A 15496-nucleotide genomic window follows, 5' to 3' on the forward strand; every position below is an offset into this window, starting at 1 on the left:
TGGGTGTGCTTGTGTGCATCTATCTGTGTGTGTGTGTCTATCTGTGTGTGTGTGTATCTGTATGTGTGTATCTGTGTGTGTGTGTGTGTATCTGTATGTGTGTATCTGTGTGTGTGTGTGTGTGTGTGTGTGTGTGTGTATCTATCTGTCTGTGTGTATCTATCTGTGTGTGTGTATCTCTGTGTGTGTATGTGTCTGTGTGTATCTATCTGTGTGTGTCTGTGTATCTATCTGTGTGTGTGTGTCCTGCCCTGACAGCTTACTGTTTGTGTTTCAGGTCATTAAACCTCCTCCTCCTCCTCCTGCTCCCTCAAGGCCTCCGCCACCTGTGAGTACAACACACACACACACACACACACACACACACACACACACACACACACACACACACACACACACATCACAATGCGGTAGGATACAGCCACATTTATTTGAGTTCTCTCCTGGGCTGTCAGATCACTCAACAGGTCCTCAGACGGAGACACTGGGAGAATAACAATGTCTCAGTGTAAATCTTTCATGTCAGTCTTTCATCCATGTGACCCTGTAGTAATGCATTTGCTTGTAAGGTTTTTACTTTACAGGCAAACATCTCAAACGTAATATAATAAAATTATAGATTTTTAAAAATATAATATTATGGAAAAAATCAGTTCATTATGTGAAAAGCTAGTACAACAACAAAGGCCTGTTCCTAAAGGGAAGGAGGGACAGTTCCCCTTACTGCTCTGTAGGAGAGCACCGTGGACTTGTCAACTCCAACCCTGGACCAGGAAACACATGGTTTGTGTGGTACACTAAATTAGAAGGGTTGCAGCCACGGGGCGAGGAACGTCTGTAAAACCTACAGGGAGATGAGCTAACTGGGATATTACAAAAAACAAACACAAAAAAACACGCACCAATACTTGCCAAAGTTAGAAAATAGCTAAATGAGATCATCTGAAAATAACCAGGTAAGATACTCAAGTGAGAGAGTGGTGTGAAGCATTCCTCTATTTACTTCCTGGAAAAACTCAGTAGAACAACTCAGTAGAACAACTCAGTAGAACAACTCAGTAGAACAACTCAGCAGAACAACTCAGTAGAACAACTCAGTGGAACAACTCAGTGGAACAACTCAGTGGAACAACTCAGTAGAACAACTCAGTAGAACAACTCAGTGGAACAACTCAGTGGAACAACTCAGTGGAACAACTTAGTAGAACAACTCAATAGAACAAGTCAGTGGAACAACTCAGTAGAACAACTCAGTAGAACAACTCAGTGGAACAACTCAGTGGAACAACTCAGTGGAACAACTTAGTAGAACAACTCAATAGAACAAGTCAGTGGAACAACTCAGTGGAACAACTCAATAGAACAAGTCAGTGGAACAACTCAGTGGAACAACTCAGTAGAACAAGTCAGTGGAACAACTCAGTGGAACAACTCAGTAGAACAACTCAGTGGAACAACTCAGTAGAACAACTCAGTAGAACAAGTCAGCGGAACAACTCAGTAGAACAACTCAGTAGAACAAGTCAGCAGAACAACTCAGTAGAACAAGTCAGTGGAACAACTCAGTGGAACAACTCAGTAGAACAAGTCAGTGGAACAACTCAGTGGAACAACTCAGTAGAACAAGTCAGTGGAACAACTCAGTGGAACAACTCAGTAGAACAAGTCAGTGGAACAACTCAGTAGAACAACTCAGTAGAACAAGTCAGCAGAACAACTCAGTAGAACAACTCAGTAGAACAAGTCAGTGGAACAACTCAGTAGAACAACTCAGTAGAACAAGTCAGCAGAACAACTCAGTACCAACAGATACTATTGAATCAAAAACTCTACTTGCTGATCTTGAAGGAGCTGATGTCCTTACCAACTATAAATGACGCAAGCCAAAGATCAGCCAGGTTTTCATCGTCCACAGAGAGGTCAGCAGTAAATCAGTCTCTCATTTCAACACTAGCTGACATCATATCCACTGGGAGGCTCACATGTAATATGTCTCTTAATCAAGCATTACATCACCCAGCATTACAGCACCCAGCATTACAACACCCAGCATTACAACACCCAGCATTACAGCACCCAGCATTACATCACCCAGCATTACAGCACCCAGCATTACAACACCCAGCATTACAACACCCAGCATTACGGCACCCAGCATTACGGCACCCAGCATTACGGCACCCAGCATTACGGCACCCAGCATTACGGCACCCAGCATTACAGCACCCAGCATTACATCACCCAGCATTACAGCACCCAGCATTACAGCACCCAGCATTACATCACCCAGCATTACAGCACCCAGCATTACAACACCCAGCATTACAACACCCAGCATTACATCACCCAGCATTACATCACCCAGCATTACAGCACCCAGCATTACAACACCCAGCATTACAGCACCCAGCATTACAGCACCCAGCATTACAGCACCCAGCATTACAACACCCAGCATTACAACACCCAGCATTACAGCACCCAGCATTACAGCACCCAGCATTACAGCACCCAGCATTACAGCACCCAGCATTACAACACCCAGCATTACAACACCCAGCATTACAGCACCCAGCATTACAACACCCAGCATTACAACACCCAGCATTACAGCACCCAGCATTACAGCACCCAGATTTACAACATTGACCTCTAAGTACAAGTTTTCAGCGTCATTCTGTTCACATGCTTTCATATGTGTAAATCTGTGTGTTTTTGTATATGTGTGTGTGTGTGTGTGTATATGTGTGTATATGTGTGTGTGTGTGTGTGTGTGTGTGTGTGTGTGTGTATGTGTGTGACTTTGTGCACCGACATTCGTGACGTGTTTGTTATCCCCATAGGAGCCGGAGGAGGACGACCACCTGCCCAAGAAGAAGTGGGCGACTGTCGACGCCTCGTACTACGGCGGGAGAGGGGCAGGAGGGATCAAACGCATGGAGGTTTACACTCTAAACACTATGCTGGTCATGTAGCCAATGTGGAATAACTAGCTGGTTAGCTGTGTGTGTGTGTGTGTGTGTGTGTGTGTGTGTGTGTGTGTGTGTGTGTGTGTGTGGGTGGGTGGGTGGGTGGGTGGGTGGGTGTGCCTTTTACTAGCATCCATCTTGCGAGTGACAGAGTTCGGAGGACAGTGAGAGACTCGTAACATTCACTACACACGTTGTAGTCTGTATATTATGTCTGGTTGTTTTATCTTTGAACATCGCGGGTTGGTTTCTCTGACACGGAGAGCCTGCTGCTGGATACAAGTGTATTTTTAATGGAGATTCAGAGGAACGATGAAATCGATGGAGATTATATAGTTTATTTTATTTATTTTATTTCACCTTTATTTAACCAGGTAGGCTAGTTGAGAACACCTTTATTTAACCAGGTAGGCTAGTTGAGAACACCTTTATTTAACCAGGTGGCTAGTTGAGAACACCTTTATTTAACCAGGTAGGCTAGTTGAGAACACCTTTATTTAACCAGGTAGGCCAGTTGAGAACACCTTTATTTAACCAGGTAGGCTAGTTGAGAACACCTTTATTTAACCAGGTAGGCTAGTTGAGAACACCTTTATTTAACCAGGTAGGCTAGTTGAGAACACCTTTATTTAACCAGGTAGGCCAGTTGAGAACACCTTTATTTAACCAGGTAGGCTAGTTGAGAACACCTTTATTTAACCAGGTAGGCTAGTTGAGAACACCTTTATTTAACCAGGTAGGCTAGTTGAGAACACCTTTATTTAACCAGGTAGGCTAGTTGAGAACACCTTTATTTAACCAGGTAGGCTAGTTGAGAACACCTTTATTTAACCAGGTAGGCTAGTTGAGAACACCTTTATTTAACCAGGTAGACTAGTTGAGAACACCTTTATTTAACCGGGTAGGCCAGTTGAGAACACCTTTATTTAACCAGGTAGGCCAGTTGAGAACACCTTTATTTAACCGGGTAGGCCAGTTGAGAACACCTTTATTTAACCAGGTAGGCCAGTTGAGAACACCTTTATTTAACCAGGTAGGCCAGTTGAGAACACCTTTATTTAACCAGGTAGGCTAGTTGAGAACACCTTTATTTAACCAGGTAGGCCAGTTGAGAACACCTTTATTTAACCAGGTAGGCTAGTTGAGAACACCTTTATTTAACCAGGTAGGCTAGTTGAGAACACCTTTATTTAACCAGGTAGGCCAGTTGAGAACACCTTTATTTAACCAGGTAGGCTAGTTGAGAACACCTTTATTTAACCAGGTAGGCTAGTTGAGAACACCTTTATTTAACCAGGTAGGCTAGTTGAGAACAAGTTCTAATTTACAACTGCGACCTGGCCAAGATAAAGGAAAGCAGTTCGACACATACAGCAACACAGAGTTACACATGGAGTAAACAATTAACAAGTCAATAATACAGTAGAAAAAAGGAGAGTCTATATACATTGTGTGCAAAAGGCATGAGGAGGTAGGCGAATAATTACAATTTAGCAGATTAACACTGGAGTGATAAATGATCAGATGGTCATGTACAGGTAGAGATATTGGTGTGCAAAAGAGCAGAAAATAAAATAAATAAAAACAGTATGGGGATGAGGTAGGTAAAAATGGGTGGGCTATTTACCGATAGACTATGTACAGCTGCAGCGATCGGTTAACTGCTCAGATAGCAGATGTTTGAAGTTGGTGAGGGAGATAAAAGTCTCCAACTTCAGCGATTTTTGCAATTTGTTCCAGTCACAGGCAGCAGAGAACTGGAACGAAAGGCGGCCAAATGAGGTGTTGGCTTTAGGGATGATCAGTGAGATACACCTGCTGGAGCGCGTGTTACAGGTGGGTGTTGCCATCGTGACCAGTGAACTGAGATAAGGCGGAGCTTTACCTAGCATGGACTTGTAGATGACCTGGAGCCAGTGGGTCTGGCGACGAATATGTAGCGAGGGCTAGCCGACTAGAGCATACATGTCGCAGTGGTGGGTGGTATAAGGTGCTTTAGTGACAAAACGGATGGCACTGTGATAAACTGTATCCAGTTTGCTGAGTAGAGTGTTGGAAGCAATTTTGTAGATGACATCGCCGAAGTCGAGGATCGGTAGGATAGTCAGTTTTACTAGGGTAAGTTTGGCGGCGTGAGTGAAGGAGGCTTTGTTGCGGAATAGAAAGCCGACTCTAGATTTGATTTTCGATTGGAGATGTTTGATATGAGTCTGGAAGGAGAGTTTACAGTCTAGCCAGACACCTAGGTACTTATAGATGTCCTCATATTCAAGGTCGGAACCATCCAGGGTGGTGATGCTAGTCAGGCGTGCGGGTGCAGGCAGCGAACGGTTGAAAAGCATGCATTTGGTTTTACTAGCGTTTAAGAGCAGTTGGAGGCCAAGGAAGGAGTGTTGTATGGCATTGAAGCTCGTTTGGAGGTTAGATAGCACAGTGTCCAAGGACGGGCCGGAAGTATATAGAATGGTGTCGTCTGCGTAGAGGTGGATCAGGGATTCGCCCGCAGCAAGAGCAACATCATTGATATATACAGAGAAAAGAGTCGGCCCGAGAATTGAACCCTGTGGCACCCCCATAGAGACTGCCAGAGGACCGGACAGCATGCCCTCCGATTTGACACACTGAATTCTGTCTGCAAAGTAGTTGGTGAACCAGGCAAGGCAGCCATCAGAAAAACCGAGGCTACTGAGTCTGCCGATAAGAATATGGTGATTGACAGAGTCGAAAGCCTTGGCAAGGTTGATGAAGACGGCTGCACAGTACTGTCTTTTATCGATGGTGGTTATGATATCGTTTAGTACCTTGATCGTGGCTGAGGTGCACCCGTGACCGGCTCGGAAACCAGATTGCACAGCGGAGAAGGTACGGTGGGATTCGAGATGGTCAGTGACCTGTTTGTTGACTTGGCTTTCGAAGACCTTAGATAGGCAGGGCAGGATGGATATAGGTCTGTAACAGTTTGGGTCCAGGGTGTCTTTTAATTCGGCCATCTCTGCTCTATCAAATGTGCATCACTCTTTTTTTGCTGCAGTTGACTTCCCTCAACAACATTACTGAACAGTAATGTAATGTAAAGTCAGTCAGTTGAATTCCCTCAACAACATTACTAAACAGTAGTGTAATGTAAAGTCAGTCAGTTGACTACCCTCAACAACATTACTAACCAGTAGTGTAATGTAAAGTCAGTCAGTTGACTACCCTCAACAACATTACTAACCAGTAGTGTAATGTAAAGTCAGTCAGTTGACTACCCTCAACAACATTACTAACCAGTAGTGTAATGTAAAGTCAGTCAGTTGACTACCCTCAACAACATTACTAACCAGTAGTGTAATGTAAAGTCAGTCAGTTGAATTCCCTCAACAACATTACTAAACAGTAGTGTAGTTGTATCTATGCCTTGGCTGGTTCATGTTTACGGTAATGCCCATCACTCAGAACTAGTTCCCAGAGTGTGAATCACCACGGACACAGTGGGTCTGTAGTCATCTGGTGCTGAAATGTCACCTAGGCAACGCGCCCAGAACAGAACAGCCCGGACGTCTTTTGTTAAACGTTCCAGATGACAACAAAACTCAAACTCCTCGCTGTACTGTAGCTCTGCCCGGGCCGGCCAGTGACATCAAGGGCTTAAAGCAAGTGTTCTGGGACCGTGTGTGTGTGTGTGTGTGTGTGTGTGTGTGTGTGTGTGTGTGTGTGTGTGTGTGTGTGTGTGTGTGTGTGTGTGTGTGTGTGTGTGTGTGTGTGTGTGTGTGTGTGTGTGTGTGTGTGTGTGTGTGTGTGTGTGGTATGAGTCTGACATGACAGGTGCTGCCATCCCTCCTCCTCTCTCTCCTCTCAGCCTGGTTGTCTTAAGTCACAGGATGGATGGATCCAGGATAAAGTGTTGAGCGCTGCTGTCGGCTTGATGTACCTCTCCACCTCGCTCCTCCCTTCCAACACTGGCCTTTGTTCAGCCCACTGTGTCCCTCTCTCCCTGCCTCCTTCCTTCCTTCCCTCCCTGCCTCCATCCCTCCCTCCCTGCATCCCTCCCTCCCTGCATCCCTCATTCATCCTCTACATACCTCGCCTGCTTGCTTTTCTCCAATGGGAATAGACGTAGTTGAAACTTTCAAGGTAACATGTTTAAATCCCTTGCTTCACCACCCCCTACCCCCTACACCCTATCCCCTATCCCCTACCCAACCCTACCCCCTATCCCCTACCCAACCCTACCCCCTATCCCCTATCCCCTACCCAACCCTACCCCCTATCCCCTACCCAACCCTACACCCTATCCCCTACCCAACCCTACACCCTATCCCCTACCCAACCCTACCCAACCCTACCCCCTACCCAACCCTACCCCTTACCCAACCCTACCCCCTACCCAACCCTACCCCCTATCCCCTACCCAACCCTACACCCTATCCCCTACCCAACCCTACACCCTATCCCCTATCCAACCCTACCCCCTACCCAACCCTACCCCCAACCCCCTACCCAACCCTACACCCTATCCCCTACCCAACCCTACCCCCTACCCAACCCTACACCCTATCCCCTACCCAACCCTACCCCCTACCCAACCCTACACCCTATCCCCTACCCAACCCTACCCCCTACCCAACCCTACACCCTATCCCCTACCCAACCCTACACCCTACCCAACCCTACCCCCTATCCCCTACCCAACCCTACCCCCTATCCCCTATCCCCTACCCCCTATCCCCTATCCCCAACACAACCCTACCCCCTACCCAACCCTACCCCCTATCCCCTACCCAACCCTACACCCTATCCCCTACCCAACCCTACACCCTATCCCCTATCCACCCTACCCCCTACCCAACCCTACCCAACCCTACCCCCTACCCAACCCTAGCCCCTATCCCCAACGCTACACCCTATCCCCTACCCAACCCTACCCCCTACCCAACCCTACCCCCTACCCCCTACCCAACCCTACCCAACCCTACACCCTATCCCCTACCCAACGCTACCCCCTACCCAACCCTACACCCTACCCCCTACCCAACCCTACCCCCTACCCAACCCTACACCCTATCCCCTACCCAACCCTACACCCTACCCAACCCTACCACCTATCCCCTACCCAACCCTACCCCCTATCCCCTACCCAACCCTACACCCTATCCCCTACCCCCTACCCAACCCTACCCCCTACCCTACCCAACCCTACACCCTATCCCCTACCCAACCCTACCCCCTACCCAACCCTACACCCTATCCCCTATCCAACCCTACCCACTATCCCCTACCCAACCCTACACCCTATCCCTATCCAACCCTATCCCCTACCCAACCCTACACCCTATCCCCTATCCAACCCTACCCACTATCCCCTACCCAACCCTACACCCTATCCCCTACTCAACCCTACCCCCTATCCCCTACCCCCTATCCCCTATCCCCTACCCTATCCAACCCTAAGGATTTCCGAGGGCCTTTGTGGGGAAGCAAACATCCCTTCAACTTTACCCACGAGTGTTTAGGCTTTTCTCAGCCACTGTCCTGTCCCCCATCTCCTCTTCTCTCTCTTCTTCTTCATACCGCCCCCCCTTCCTTAACCATCCACAATCGCTTGTTTTCATAAGATCATACCTTCAACTTTTTCCCAAGAGTGTTGGAGCTTTTCTCAGAGCATTTCATCTGTTCATACGTCTCCTATCCACCAAACCCCTCTCTTCATCTACTCATACGTCTCCTATCCACCAAACCCCTCTCTTCATCTGCTCATACGTCTCCTATCCACCAACCCCTCTCTTCATCTGCTCATACGTCTCCTATCCACCAAACCCCTCTCTTCATCTACTCATACGTCTCCTATCCACCAAACCCCTCTCTTCATCTGCTCATACGTCTCCTATCCACCAACCCCTCTCTTCATCTGTTCATACGTCTCCTATCCACCAAACCCCTCTCTTCATCTACTCATACGTCTCCTATCCACCAACCCCTCTCTTCATCTGTTCATATGTCTCCTATCCACCAACCCCTCTCTTCATCTGCTCATACGTCTCCTATCCACCAACCCCTCTCTTCATCTGTTCATATGTCTCCTATCCACCAACCCCTCTCTTCATCTGTTCATATGTCTCCTATCCACCAACCCCTCTCTTCATCTGTTGATATGTCTCCTATCCACCAACCCCTCTCTTCATCTGTTCATATGTCTCCTATCCACCAACCCCTCTCTTCATCTGCTCATACGTCTCCTATCCACCAATCCCTCTCTTCATCTACTCATACGTCTCCTATCCACCAACCCCTCTCTTCATCTGTTCATATGTCTCCTATCCACCAACCCCTCTCTTCATCTGTTCATACGTCTCCTATCCACCAACCCCTCTCTTCATCTGCTCATACGTCTCCTATCCACCAACCCCTCTCTTCATCTGCTCATACGTCTCCTATCCACCAACCCCTCTCTTCATCTGTTCATACGTCTCCTATCCACCAACCCCTCTCTTCATCTACTCATACGTCTCCTATCCACCAACCCCTCTCTTCATCTGTTCATATGTCTCCTATCCACCAACCCCTCTCTTCATCTGCTCATACGTCTCCTATCCACCAACCCCTCTCTTCATCTGCTCATACGCCTCCTATCCACCAACCCCTCTCTTCATCTGTTCATATGTCTCCTATCCACCAAACCCCTCTCTTCATAAACACCAGGTTGATACTCCTAGCCCATCTCCACTTCTGAGGCTCTCTCTGGAGATCAGGGAAGAGGTTCTGTGGATTGGGGAAGAGGCTGTGTAGATTGGGGTAGGGGTTTTGTGGATCGGGGTAGAGGTTTTGTGGATCGGGATAGAGGTTTTGTGGATCAGGGAAGAGTTTCTGTGGATCAGGGAAGAGGTTCTGTGGATCAGGGTAGAGGTTCGGTGGATCAGGGTAGAGGTTCTGTGGATCGGGGTAGAGGTTCTGTGGATCGGGGTAGAGGTTCTGTGGATCGGGGTAGAGGTTCTGTGGATGAGGGTAGAGGTTCTGTGGATCGGGTTAGAGGTTCTGTGGATCGGGGTAGAGGTTCTATGGATCAGGGTAGAGGTTCTGTGGATCGGGGTAGAGGTTCTGTGGATCGGGGTAGAGGTTCTGTGGATCGGGGTAGAGGTTCTGTGGATCAGGGTAGAGGTTCTGTGGATCGGGGTAGAGGTTCTGTGGATCGGGGTAGAGGTTCTGTGGATGAGGGTAGAGGTTCTGTGGATCGGGTTAGAGGTTCTGTGGATCGGGGTAGAGGTTCTGTGGATCAGGGTAGAGGTTCTGTGGATTGGGGTAGAGGTTCTGTGGATCGGGGTAGAGGTTCTGTGGATCGGGGTAGAGGTGGGGGAGAGGTGTCATTTTTTCTCTTCCTGTAAAGGCAGCGTGTTGACTCTGACATGTTGACGCACAACCTGCAGCGATGGAATGTACAGGGAATCTTTCCTTCATCAGGGTAGGGTGTATCTTTCGTGAGGGATATCCCATGTCACCTTAGGTTTACAGGATGCAGTGTGTGTGTGTGGGTGTTTCTGTGTCCCTCCGTGCAGGTGTGTTTTATTCATCAGGATAGATAGACAGTATGTCCTGTATATCTGTAGGGAGGTGGGTGTTTCCCAGGTGGATGGTGATCATGAAAATCTGTTCTGTATTGTAGAGGCTTAACCTACAGCTTGAAGAGCGTGTCGCTAATTAAACACTCACCTCTCTTCTGCCGTGCCGGTGGATTTACCCGGCAACAGCTGTGATGTATTTAATTAAAACAGGAAGCTTAGGGTGAAGCAGAAAAAGAGGCACTGTGGGAGAACAATAAAAACAACACCACACCTGTTTATTCAGGTAGGAAGCTACGAGCTCACAAAACACCCTGCGAGGAAATTCTGTGAAGCAAAACAATAAAAACAACACCAAATCTGTTTTATTCTTCTGGTTATTTTTCGGGTTATTCTTCAGTTTATTCTTCTGGTTATTCTTCTGGTTATTTTTCGGGTTATTCTTCAGTTTATTCTTCTGGTTATTTTTCGGGTTATTCTGGTTATTCTTCAGTTTATTCTTCTGATTATTTTATGAAAAAATATAATATGTTTATTTTCACCTCCTGAATTGACTGAATGGGAACCTGAAATAACCCCTGGTCCCTGTCTGATGTGACTCCTCCAGGTGCGTTGGGGAGAGAAGGGCTCTACAGAGGAAGGGGCGAGGCTGGAGAAGGCTAAGAATGCTGTAGTGTCTGTTCCTGAGGAGGTGGAAGAGCCCACGATGGCCAGACGGCCCCCCAAACCCACCCCTACATACCAACAGCGGCAGGAGTCCAAATGGTACACCCCTATAAAGGTACGTTCAAGATTACGTCTGAAAATGGCACCCTATTCCCTTAACTCTCTTGTTTTGGTCAGAGCCTGATCAGGCCGAGTCAGTTGGAGATGGCTTCCGGAAGTTTGGTTTCACTAATATCTTCACTTCCACCGATTCTATGAATGACATTGTGATAGCGAACTGTTAGTGACAGTATCTTTGTTTTCCGTTGTCTCTGATCGTGACACATGTTGTATTGATAAATACAGCGATATGCCATGAATAAATGTTCAAACACAGTCCTTTTTTCTTCTTCCTGTATTCAGGGTCGTCTGGATGCGCTGTGGGCTTTACTGCGGCGACAGTATGACCGAGTTTCCCTCATGAGACCTAACTCTGCAGACAAAGTAAGCCACTAGAAAATCTCTGAGGCTCAACCCGAACCCATAACCCACAACCGCATTAAACCAACTACGAGATCCAAAACTGACACGGATCATACCATAGCCATCATCAGCAGTAGTAACAGTGATATCTTGGCTTGTGGAGTTTCAGTCCTTGAACCGCTCTACGTTATTGACCGCAGGAAGAAATGCTGTCATCGTGGCGTCAGCCAATGGGGATCTGAATAAGGACCAAAGATTAAGTAGTGGATTCCCAGACACAGATTAAACCTTTTGCTGGACAATGGACATTCTCCGTTAAAAAGTGCTTTTTAGGCTTAATCTGTGTCCGGGAAACCGGTCCTTGTCCATTGAATCTCTAATGTGCAGGATAGGCTTAATCTGTGAAACTGGCCCTAGATGTACGATAGAGAGCTGGGGTAGTGTGAGTCAGTTGTTTTAGTTTGTGAGTGTGGTTCAGAGGGAGGAAGTGGACTGGAACGTGTTGTTAGCATTGTGTTGTTGTAACCTAATGGGTGTAAGCAGCAGCTACAGCATGTGATGTGTGACAGGAATGACCCTATATGGAGAACTCTGCTGAACTCTCATCAACCACACGCTCTACAGCTCTCTCTCTCTCTCTCTCTCTCTCTCTCTCTCTCTCTCTCTCTCTCTCTCTGTCTTTCTCTCCCTCTCTTTCTTTCTCTCTCTCTCTCTGTCTCTCTCTCTCTGTCTCTGTCTCTCCTCTCTCTCTCGTGTTAGATAAGTGCCTTTCTCATTAAACCTAAAACCCTATCCCATTGACCAACAGTTTCCTGTCCTCTGTGGATACCTCCTGTCTTTACCTCAGTCCTGTCCTCTGTGTTTAATACTGGATACCTCCTGTCTTTACCTCAGTCCTGTCCTCTGTGTTTAATACTGGATACCTCCTGTCTTTACCTCAGTCCTGTCCTCTGTGTTTAATACTGGATACCTCCTGTCTTTACCTCAGTCCTGTCCTCTGTGTTTAAGTCCTCTGTGTTTAATATTGGTAATATATTGGTAATGTAACCATTTATAGGAGTGATGTCAGATTATAAACTTTCCCTTCCCAGATTATAAACTTCCCTGATCTTTCCCTCTCTCCCCTCTCCTCTCTCCTCTCTCTCTCTTCCTCTCTGTCCTCTCTCTCCCTCTCTATCACTCTCTCTCTCCCCCTCTCTGTCCTTTCTCTCCCTCTCTGTCGCTCTCTCTCTCTCCCTATCTACTGCTCTCTCTCCTCTCTCTCTCCCTCTCTCTCCCTCGCAGTAACAGTAGTAGTAACAGTAACAGTAACAGTAGCAGCAACAGTAACAGTAGTAGTAGTAACAGTAACTGTAGTAGTAGTAGTAGTAACAGTAACAGTAACAGTAACTCTAGTAGTAGTAGTAGTAACAGTAACAGTAGTAGTAGTAATAGTAGCAGTAACAGTAGTAGTAGTAACAGTAACAGTAGTAGTAGTAACAGTAACAGTAACAGTAACAGTAGTAGTAGTAGTAGTAGCAGTAACAGTAGTAGTAGTAATAGTAGCAGTAACAGTAGTAGTAGTAACAGTAACAGTAGTAGTAGTAACAGTAACAGTAACAGCAACAGTAGTAGTAGTAACAGTAACAGTGACAGTAGTAGTAGTAACAGTAACAGTAGTAGTAGTAACAGTAACAGTAACAGTAACAGTAGTAGTAGCAGTAACAGTAACAGTAGTAGTAGTAACAGTAACAGTAACAGTAGTAGTAGTAACAGTAACAGTAGTAGTAGTAGTAGTAACAGTAACAGTAACAGTAGTAGTAGTAACAGTAACAGTAACAGTAACAGTAACAGTAGTAGTAGCAGTAACAGTAACAGTAGTAGTAGTAACAGTAACAGTAACAGTAGTAGTAGTAACAGTAACAGTAGTAGTAGTAGTAGTAACAGTAACAGTAACAGTAGTAGTAGTAACAGTAACAGTAACAGTAGTAGTAGTAACAGTAACAGTAACAGTAGTAGTAGTAACAGTAACAGTAACAGTAACAGTAGTAGTAGTAGTAACAGTAACAGTAGTAGTAGTAACAGTAACAGTAACAGTAACAGTAGTAGTAGTAGTAGTAACAGTAACAGTAACAGTAGTAGTAGTAACAGTAACAGTAACAGTAACAGTAGTAGTAGTAACAGTAACAGTAACAGTAGTAGTAACAGTAACAGTAGTAGTAGTAGTAGTAACAGTAACAGTAACAGTAGTAGTAGTAGTAGTAACAGTAACAGTAACAGTAACAGTAGTAGTAGTAACAGTAACAGTAGTAGTAGTAGCAGTAACAGTAACAGTAGTAGTAGTAACAGTAACAGTAGTAGTAGTAGCAGTAACAGTAACAGTAGCAGTAGCAGTAACAGTAACAGTAGTAGTAGTAACAGTAACAGTAACAGTAGTAGTAGTAACAGTAACAGTAACAGTAGTAGTAGTAACAGTAACAGTAACAGTAGTAGTAGTAACAGTAACAGTAACAGTAGTAGTAGTAACAGTAACAGTAGTAGTAGTAGTAGTAACAGTAACAGTAACAGTAGTAGTAGTAACAGTAACAGTAACAGTAGTAGTAGTAACAGTAACAGTGGTAGTAGTAACAGTAACAGTAGTAGTAGTAACAGTAACAGTAACAGTAACAGTAGTAGTAGTAGCAGTAACAGTAACAGTAGTAGTAGTAACAGTAACAGTAACAGTAACAGTAGTAGTAGTAGTAACAGTAACAGTAGTAGTAGTAACAGTAACAGTAACAGTAACAGTAGTAGTAGTAACAGTAACAGTAACAGTAGTAGTAGTAACAGTAACAGTAGTAGTAGTAACAGTAACAGTAACAGTAGTAGTAGTAGCAGTAACAGTAACAGTAGTAGTAGTAACAGTAACAGTAGTAGTAGTAGCAGTAACAGTAACAGTAGCAGTAGCAGTAACAGTAGTAGTAGTAACAGTAACAGTAGTAGTAACAGTAACAGGAACAGTAGTAGTAACAGTAACAGTAACAGTAACAGTAGCAGTAGCAGTGACAGTAACAGTAACAGTAGCAGTAACAGTAACAGTAGCAGTAACAGTAGTAGTAGTAACAGTAGTAGTAGTAGTAACAGTAACAGGAACAGTAGTAGTAACAGTAACAGTAACAGTAGTAGTAGCAGTAACAGTAACAGTAGTAGTAACAGTAACAGTGACAGTAGCAGTAACAGTAACAGTGACAGTAACAGTAACAGTAGCAGTAACAGTAGTAGTAGTAACAGTAACAGTGACAGTAGCAGTAACAGTAACAGTGACAGTAACAGTAACAGTAGCAGTAACAGTAACAGTAGTAGTAGCAGCAACAGTAACAGTAACAGTGACATTAGCGGTAGCAGTACCAGTAGTAGCTGCATTTGACAGTAACAGTAACAATTACAGTAACAGTAGCAGTAACAGTAACAGTAACAATTACAGTACAATTTAGCATAATAACTCCAAAGACTAGAAGGTGCTGAGTTTCTCTCCTTTACATTTTTCTGTTTCTCACACTGTCTGTCTGTCTGTCTGTCTGTCTGTCTGTCTGTCTGTCTGTGTCTCTGTCTGTCTGTCTGTCTGTCTGTCTGTCTGTCTGTGTCTCTGTCTGTCTGTCTGTCTGTCTGTCTGTCTGTCTGTCTGTCTGTCTGTGTCTCTGTCTGTCTGTCTGTCTGTCTGTCTGTCTGTCTGTCTGTCTGTCTGTCTGTCTGTCTGTCTGTGTCTCTGTCTGTCTGTCTGTCTGTCTGTCTGCCTGTCTGTGTCTCTGTCTGTTTGTTTCTCTGTCTGTGTCTCTGTCTGTCTGTCTGTCTGTCTGTCTGTCTGTCTGTCTGTCTGTCTGTCTGTCTGTCTGTCTGTCTGTCTGT

General features: G+C 45.6%; 1 long non-coding RNA gene across 1 annotated transcript; it reads left to right on the top strand.

Annotated features, from left to right (window-relative positions):
* Nucleotides 1-276: 276 nt before the first annotated feature.
* Nucleotides 277-11286, top strand: LOC139389447 (uncharacterized). The gene is made up of 3 exons (XR_011629409.1): nt 277-328; nt 2844-2942; nt 11112-11286. It is a non-coding gene; the product is annotated as an uncharacterized lncRNA (long non-coding RNA).
* The last annotated feature ends 4210 nt before the right edge of the window (nt 11287-15496 follow it).

Source organism: Oncorhynchus clarkii, chromosome 30, assembly GCF_045791955.1.
Source record: "Oncorhynchus clarkii lewisi isolate Uvic-CL-2024 chromosome 30, UVic_Ocla_1.0, whole genome shotgun sequence".
In the NCBI taxonomy this organism is placed as follows: Eukaryota; Metazoa; Chordata; class Actinopteri; order Salmoniformes; family Salmonidae; genus Oncorhynchus; species Oncorhynchus clarkii.